The 9195-nt window shown below is 35.4% G+C and overlaps 1 long non-coding RNA gene and 1 pseudogene across 1 annotated transcript; both read right to left on the bottom strand.

The window, feature by feature from the left end:
- Positions 1-722: 722 nt before the first annotated feature.
- LOC132066873 (uncharacterized) lies at positions 723-1200 on the bottom strand. The gene is made up of 2 exons (XR_009416954.1): positions 1150-1200; positions 723-1058 (listed from the first exon to the last, which is right to left on the bottom strand). It is a non-coding gene; the product is annotated as an uncharacterized LOC132066873 (long non-coding RNA).
- Positions 1201-1801: 601 nt separating this feature from the next.
- Positions 1802-6626, bottom strand: LOC132066287 (putative late blight resistance protein homolog R1B-17; annotated as a pseudogene).
- Between the last annotated feature and the right edge of the window lie 2569 nt (positions 6627-9195).

Here is a 9195-nt window from a genome sequence, read left to right on the forward strand (position 1 = left end):
AAGAATAAAATTTTCCTTTTTTTAAAAATTTTTAAACCCTTTTTGGTAGATCCTTTAGTCAGTTTAATAACTTCTTTTGATAGAACCTCTTGTGCATTTTTTCTACAAGATAATCATCGGCCTCACACTTATCGAATGCATTGTTTTAAACAAGGTAAATGGAAGTCTAGTCATTACCTAAATTATAGGCCTCAGGTTCGAGCCCTGGGTATAGAGTAGCCTTTGTTAGGGAGTGTTTTACCCCCAATGTAGAACTTTCTGGTGCGCATTCAGACTTAGTCGGTCCCCAATGCGGGTATCAGACACCAAATGTCTGCTCCAAGCACTAGTCATAGTAGTTTTCAGCATTCACTAACAGAATATGCACAGCAATTGCATGAAGCAGAATTAAAGTTGTCCATTTTGCTGTCCTGTTTCTGGGCCGGTGACTGCACTAAATTTCTTTGTTACTTGAAGTAAGAGCGTGTATATATGGCATTATATTGAGTCATTGAGTACACTTGAAACAGCAAGCAGATTCATAATTTTTTGGAAAATAGTGTTTGGCTCATTCAATGGAGATGTTGTGTATGGTATTAGGAGCAAAACAAAGATGCGAGTAGATTTAAGGCTTAGATTTAAACACACCAAAAGACCAGTTTAAATGGTCAAGCAACCAGAGTAGGGAATAGTTTGCAGAACCACTATTTTCTACTAAGCAAGTTGAATTCAAGAGCTCTCTATTTCAGTTTTACCACTTACTGATCCTCAATCAATAAGTGTTGAAACTTTTACAGACTACCATTATATGCGCACCAACTCCAATTTAGGCTAGTGAATCTGTCCAACTCGTTGGTAGAAATGACTAATACAATGCTAATTATCAGAATGACTGTATTTAGCATTTAAAATAGAAGATCAGATTGGAAAAACAGTGCTTAACCACAATGGACTCAAGGAAATGAACTAAAACAGCTTGAAGAAGGCATAAATGTGTGAGGATAGATCCAGCATTTGAAGCCTCAACAGGTTGATGTGCTGGACAACGTAAATCATCTGCCAACCTTTATATGAGCTCACTGCAAAGAAGATTATACAGGTTAAAGTAATCAAAAAAAGATATACGCACTGAAAAAGAACTTAACGTAGGAAAGAAGTTAAGATGCTCACAGAAAATGCCTGGAGATAAGATTATACAACTCAGTGTTCCGCAGGCAAACTGCAAAGTAGCCTGCGAAATTTATTTAAATTTTTACCTCAAGCATGTCAATTTTCTTATCCGGTAAACAGTTAAGTTGTATCATATTTTATTATATTTTTCTAAACTATAAAAAATATGAAGGCAATTATAATTTGACCTAAGCCTGAGCTGAGGGCTGCCCCACACTGAGATAAACTTCAATGAAGTAATATCTGTGCTTTCTTCAAAACTGTGTTGGTTAGCTATGCTCAGTTGTACATTTGAACTTTTTGCCTGTTGAGTGCTTAATCACAATCTAGTTTTTAAAATTTTCAATGCCTGAGCAAGTTTTTTTTTTGGAAAGGATTGACCTCATCTGCAATAACCTGCCATTCAGAAAAAAGACACATCATCAGGGAATTTTGAGAGATTAAAGATTGCCTTGGAAAGTCAAGTTATATATGTCTTCTTGAGTTATTCCATCTTTGCCCCCCTCGATGATTGTATATGCTAGACCAACCGATATTTTGAAGGTTGGGTAGTCGATAACCGTGCTAACCGTTTTAATAACCGAGTGAATCGGATGTCGCAGGCAACCCTTTCACCTCAAGCATGTTTCTCCCATCAATCTGCTAGATCTTTTTAGGGAATCCAAGTTGAGGACTGCCCCACACTGTTCACTGAATGAATCCCAAGAAAGTTCAGTACACGTAGTTTTAATCTCTCGAGCACGGGAAAATATTCATCTGCAATAACCTTCCATTCAGAAAAAGACACATCATCCAATTTTAGAGATTTGAGAGGACATCCATGTTCCATTCTTTCCCCTGGATGATTGCGTATGCTAGACACAGTTTTTGAAGGTTGGGTAGTCTTGCAATTCTCGACGGTGAATCGGATGTCAGAGCAAGCCCTTTCAACTCCAGTTTCTTCAAGCTCGAAGGGAAGCCATGTGTATATTCACTGAATGAATCCCAAGAAACATACATGCGAAGTTCTTCAAGCTCATTAAGGACATCCAATCTCGGAAAACAAATCTTCTCTACTGAACAATCCGGTAGTTGTTTGACCACGAATCTAAGGGTTCGAAGATTGGGAAACCTTTCGAAAATATCCTCTGCGTCTTCTAAACCGCAAAGGTGGAGCAGATATAAGATTCTCAAATTTTCCAACTTCAATTCCTCTTCTAGCAATGTTGGTTTGTTGATGGATGGATCAAAGAGAGTACAACATGTCATGCGCACATATCGTAGCTTTATAAGTCTCCAAATAATCGGTGATAGTACCATGCATGACCCCTCCAGGTTTTCCACCACCAGAGTTTCTAGATTGCAGAGGTTTGAAAATGACTGGGGGAGAGCTTTTTCCTCTGTCTGAATGTTTAAGAACTTCAAATGAACAAGCATGCCTATTTCATTCAGTAAAAAATCTGCCACTATATCCGGCAGCTCCAACCTTTTAAGAGCCTGAAGTGTCTAAGGCGACAATTATAGCGCATCATATATCCTGCATTATCATCCATATATACCTTCAAAGAGAGGAGGTGTCTAACATAGGGATTTTCCTTTTCAGCATTGAACAAGTCAAAGTTTCCATCAGAATGGGAGAAATGTTGATCATAATGAACAGTCATTCGACGTGGCATCAGATCTGAAGAAGACGACGACGGAGCACTTAACTTATCAAGTCAAACAGCCTCTCCTTCCTGGCTTTTCTCAAAAAAAAAAAAAACATGCACAAGATCATGAATTTGGCAACTCGGGTATGCACCTCTCTCATTGGAAACTAAAACCAAGCTACTGCTAATTAACTCACCCACATAAACCTCCATCTCAGTCTGCCTCACCAGTCCTTCGGTAGTCCATAAATATTCCAAATCAAATATTGCCATGTATTCCTCCTTTGGATAGCTTGCAAGGTAAAGGAAGCACGGCTTTAGGATCTGATGAATGGTCATAACTTAATTGTATAACCTTCATCACCTCCACTTCATCGTTAAAAATAAAGGATTCCAAATTATTTAGAACTTCCAGCCACAAAGCCTTTTTCTTTTCCTTCCTTGCAATTATTCCACCTATCAGAACAAGTACCAAAGGAAGCCCATCAGACTTTCGGGCTATTTTTTCTCCAACATCCTTTAGTTCATGGGGGCAACATTCTTCTCCGAATACCCTTTTCTCTAATAACTCACAACTTTCCTCTAGTGTGAGCAATCGAAGATAAAGGGGATCACTATGGTGTCCCCAATGCAAAGCCACTTCCTTGTTTCGATTTGTTAAAATAACTCTGCTTCTTTTCTGAAATTCGGGGAAAGGTCTTGTTAGCTCATCCCATGTTGCAGTATCCCACAAGTCATCCAAGACAATAAGATACCTCTTTCCAAACAGTTGTTTCTGTAGCTTATCAGCAACGTCATAATCTATGAAATTCTCCCTAAATCTTTCTTTCAAACCAATAACTTGATTGAAAATTTTCTGCAACAACTTTTTCTCATTGCGTTCCTGGCCGACTGTGCACCAAGCACGAATGTCGAAATGATCAACAACAGACTTATCATTATATACTCTGTAAGCCAAAGTAGTTTTTCCAAGCCCTGGCATACCGACTATGGGAATGACATCTACCCCACGCTGTCCGCGGGTGAGCTTCCTAATTATCCAGTTTGTCTCTCCGAAACCTACAGTTATTTGACCAATTGTTGCTGACTCCTTAATTTGAACTGGCTTATTGGGAGAGCTTACCACAACAAGTCGCTCGTTCTTGGAGATCTTCTGTGGTACCTCTTTTCCGATAAGCTTGATCTTTTCTATCATATTAGGAAGTAAGAAGATAAGCTGCAAGAGACCGTGATCTCTGACAAGAATTGAATTAATGGCATGCTCCGCCTCATATGCCACACCAAGAAAACGAGTCCAAAGATCTCTATTCAATTCTTGCTCAACATTCCCAAAGAACGATCTTATGGACTCTAGGTCTTTTTTCACCAGCCCAATTTCTTCTTTTATCAAATCAACTGAATAAGCATTGGAATTGAGCAAGTCATTTAAGTAGTTGAGTAAAAGAGTCATGAAGAGCGGTCCATCACTCATGGGGAAGCAGAGTTGAGATGAGTCTGCAGGGCACTTAAGAAAACATTCTTGAGATCTTCCTTCAGGAGTTCAATAAATTTTTTCCGGCAAGTTTAGACTTGAACCACTTGTTTCATTCATCTTCTCTTCATTCCTTGAGTTCTCTTCTAAGTTGCTAACAAGAACGAATACCTCCTTGGTAAGTGCTTCAACACATGCCAAGAGAACAAACAATTTGTCTTGATGAATAATGTCCTTGGGCACATCAGTAAGAATAATCAATAGGAACTCTATCATGACATGAATGTTGTACAGTGAAGTGCTAGAAGGAATAGCATTAACCATGTGCTCTTGCAGATGAACTAGAGATTCTCTAAGAATGTCTAGAGAGGCTTCTCGGAGTTGCTTAATGAAACGGTCAACTTCTTCAGACTTAGAAGCTTCCAAATTTGTAGAACATATGTGCATAACCTCCAGTTCAACAGGAATAATCTCCACAAGTAGATTAGCTAGCTTGGAATTAACTTGAGAGACATCTGATTAAATAAAAGTTGATAATCCAAAAGGGTAAAACAGAAGTTTCCTACTTGCTGAGCCATAAGTTGAAGCTGAGGTAAGACATATTCAATTGTCTCATACTCAACGCAACCATCTACTTTCAACCCATGGAAATCTCTTAAATTACCACATACTTTCTGAAGCAGCTCATACTGAGTCATAAATGGGAAAATCAACTCTGCACAACACTTGGGTAGATAATGGAGATACATGAGGAGCGAATCCAAAATTTCAACCAAATGATTCTCGGTCATGGTCACACTTGATTCAGAATAGCTATGTGAGCTAATATAACTTTTGATATTTTCCTGGAGGCGAGGAATGGTAGCCTTTAATTTAACCAGCATTTCATCTCCACTCTGATGAAAAAGTGACTGAACCAGATCATGAAACTCATATGATATGCAAGACATTTCAGTACTAAAACCTTCTGAGACGAAATAATAAAGATGAAAAAATGCGGACACAAATGTCAGATCCAACGTCAGGATTTCAATTTGAGCCATGTCAAGAGCAATTTGAACACGTCCATTCTTTAACCTCTCTATGAAATCTAGAAGATTGACAACGTCCTTGCGAAGTAGTACAATGGATGACACCTGCCAAAAGACCAAATGTTGTTTCAAATTTTGAATGCCACATATTTACCATGATAAATTGTACTCTAGATTACAACAGGCAGCTAACACAATTGCAGAGGACTTTCTCCGGATCAATAGCCTAATAGATAAGCTAAATGTTTGGCCTGTTACAGCTTATATTGTTTATCTAGGTTCTTTTTGCTTTAACTGTAAACATGTGATTAACTTCGTATGTGTGAGCTTGCTATAAACATGTGATTAGCTTTGTCTATGAACAATATAATTATTCCCTGGACCGTAAGTTTTTGCTTGATTCAATTTAAGTCATTTTTTAACTTATATATTTTTTCCTCTTCATCATGTAACGTTGGTCCAGAAACATTCAAATTATTTGGCTTGACTTAATTAGTACTCCATAATAATAGGTACTGGTTTACTATCTTTTCGATGCATTGTTATAATAACAATAACATTAATAACATGTAAAGCAAAAAGAAAATATGTTTTACAGAAACAATATGACACTTTTATTTTCAAGATGATCAAGATGTCTAAGTCGATTAAGCTCCATAAAGCAGTGAACAAACTTACAAGAGTAAATTAATTATGAAAAATATAAGTAACTATATATTGTATGACATACCGATGAGTTGCTTGCTTCCCCTTTCTCTGTTTCTCCTTCATTTTCTTTTCCTCTTTCCATGTATGCAATTTTCACTTGTCAAGCCAAAGTATTTTTCCTTCCCTTCATTTTAGTTTCTGAAGATCTGGTGTATATAAAGTACATAAACCTTTATTAGAAACACAAGAAACTGAAGGAAGAAGCATAAAGCATAATAATTGACGTTCTTCGTGTTGGATGCTGCATTTGTTACTAATAATTCTTACTATAATATTTTAACACAATAAGATTTTCATCTGGTCATCATGTATAAAAAAAGAATACAATCTTAATCACACATAAAATGTTTAGATGAGAAATCATACACATACTATCAACACAAGTATTATTTTTATTTTTAAATAAGGGAGGTTCAACAATATAACCATACCTTTAAAGTTCAGAAAATTAAACTGGCCAAGATTAAGCTGTGACAATCAACCTCTTGCTTGTTTGAGAAACAGGTGAAGTTGAAGTAATTGGCTAAAGAGGAACTTGAAAGGCCACTCAATAGAAAGAAGAATCAAACACACATTCACAATATCATCATAATAAAGCTGTAAAGGTGTTAAGATGAGCCCACAAAGGTGGATTACTTTGGTTTGCTTTTTTTGAACTTATGGTTGTGTGCGTCGACCCTTTGTATTATAATACTTCTTGGTTTGAAGCCCACATCTATTTTGCGCTCCTAAAAATATTAATTCATGGGTTTTGTAATTTAACAAACCTTCCAATTAAATGAATTGGAATTTTTCCTTAAAACTTAATAAGAGAAAATTTAAAAATAAGCTTAATTTTTTGATTTGATAAGTAACACTTTTGGGAAAAAAAAAAAAGACCCTTTTTTAACCCGGGGGGGTAAACTATAAAATCTAATATAATGGCCACAAACATCTTTTTGAGTTTTACCCCTAAATATCATTGCCCTTTTACTGAACATCCCATCTATTGAGTTGCTCGACGAAGATAATTGTTTGACTTCATCGATTTCGGGTTTTTTAAAAACTTTCCCCACCAAAGATAAGATATCTGACTTATCGGGAAAAATTATCAGACAATTATGAGGTGATGTATCGCCTAAAAAAAAAACTTCTATTTCTACTAGTAGGGTATGCCACAAATTTGTTACACATAAGAATTATAGGTGGAGAATAAAATAACATATAAACTACTGGGAACAAATAAAAATTCAAAGAGAACTGAGCCATAAGAAGTTTCACTCTGGAAACTTTACACAACATAGCAAAATAGACTCATTCGCACTGTCCAGATTTTCACAATGACAAATCGAAACAAACTGAACCCAGAATCGTTGAGAGGATTTCACCAATCTTAAGCTTTGGGTTTACACTTTATAGTAGATACTTTATAATTTTAAATATCTTGGGTGAAAATATAAATATGATAATTCTTCATGAGTGAACGGTTTTCCCCTTTAAAAAAAGTTTTTTCAAAGTTAAACCGTTAACTATAAAAATTTAAACCGTTGACCAATCGTTAATCCGATAACCCAACACCAATAAGCTAATTATGTGGTTATTATTGTCTTTTTGAAACCCACCATCTATGTATTAGTCGAAAGGGGTAATTCGAGGAAAAAGGGGAAAAATAGGGCCCAATCCTTTTAGGGGTGTTTTTTCTTTATTTAACACAAAAAGATGATAGGGTGTGAAACAGGGGAAGTTTGATAAAAGGGGGGGAAACTCAGAAAAAATCAAAGTTTGGGGTTTTTTTTTCCATTAAAGATCATCATAAATAAATGAGAACAATGAAATATGGGAACTTTAGATATTTTGTCTAAAAAACATGAAATATAATTTGTACCCCCGAATTTCTGAAAACTAGGAAAACTATCAAAAGCAATTCATAAACATAAAAAAGGGGGAAAATAACAATATCGGAAACCCGGGAAAAGCCAAGTGATTGTTTCTTTAATCAAAAAGGGGTAAGGGAAAATTATCGGGGCCAAAAATATAAGATCTCAAATCCCCAAAATTTTTTGCGAAATTCCCCCCGTTCTTTTTTTTTTTTTAAAGGTTTTTGTTTAGTTCAAAGTTTTGGAAGAAAACCGAGAAATGTTTTAACGTGAAAAAGGAGAACTTTTAGGAAAAAATTAGGCAACAAAAAAAAAATTTATAAAAATTGAAAAGAAAAAATAAAAGTAAAGGCCCAAAAAGAAAATGGAAAAAGTAAAAAACAAGTTTTTGGTTGTTTTCCAAATTCTAAAGTTGTATTTAAAATTTTTATACTCCCCCCGATAAAAAAAGGGGCCACTTAAAATCAAAAGATTTAACCTTGTTTTTTTATTTTCCCCATTTAAAGGGTTTTATGATCAAAATTTTGCCATTTAATTAGGGGTAGTTTAGTCAAAATTACCTTTTTGTCGGAGTTAATTTTTTAAAGGGTCGAAATATAAATGACTTTTTTATCCGGGGGGTAAAACACCAAAAAAAAAAGTAAAAAAAAAATTTAAAAAAATAATAATTTAGGAAATGCCCTTAAATAAATAAAGGGCAAATAAATCCTACTGTACTAATTAGTAATGGGAAAGGGGTAAATATCTCTTACTTTGTTTATTGGGTTTAAAATTTTCTTTAAGTAATTAAATATTTCCCCACCAAAGTATACATATACCCCTAAGGGGAAAATCAAAACCCAAAAAAATTTCTAATTTTAATTAAAATTCCCCAAACCCCTCCTTTTTAACCCGCCCCGGGCCATCTCCTCTCCCCCAGTTTCCCATAGCCTCATCTTTCGAGGTGGAACGGAGTCCCCACTATCACTCAAAGCATAATGGAAAGAACGGGGAAAAAATGGTCAAGAACTTGACTTTCAAGGTTTGATTTTTTAACATTCAAGAGCTAGCCGGGGGCTCCGGGGTAATAAGTATGTTCTTACTTAATGCCTATCCAAAGATAGCCCTATTTTTGTCTTAAATGAACCCCTTTGCAAGACAAAATTTACATTGCATAAAATTCATAACTTGTGTATTTATATAAACAATGTTGAAATATCACATAAATATAATATTTTAGCAAATTGTATATTATTAAAATAATCCCTAAATTTAACTTATTTCAAATGTTTAGGGTACTTTTGACCTTTTCCCCAACAAGCAGTGCCAATTTCCATTAAAAACCCCCTTTTTCACACCCGTATATTAAAAAG

The sequence above is a fragment of the Lycium ferocissimum genome, chromosome 8 (genome assembly GCF_029784015.1).
Source record: "Lycium ferocissimum isolate CSIRO_LF1 chromosome 8, AGI_CSIRO_Lferr_CH_V1, whole genome shotgun sequence".
Classification (NCBI taxonomy): domain Eukaryota; kingdom Viridiplantae; phylum Streptophyta; class Magnoliopsida; order Solanales; family Solanaceae; genus Lycium; species Lycium ferocissimum.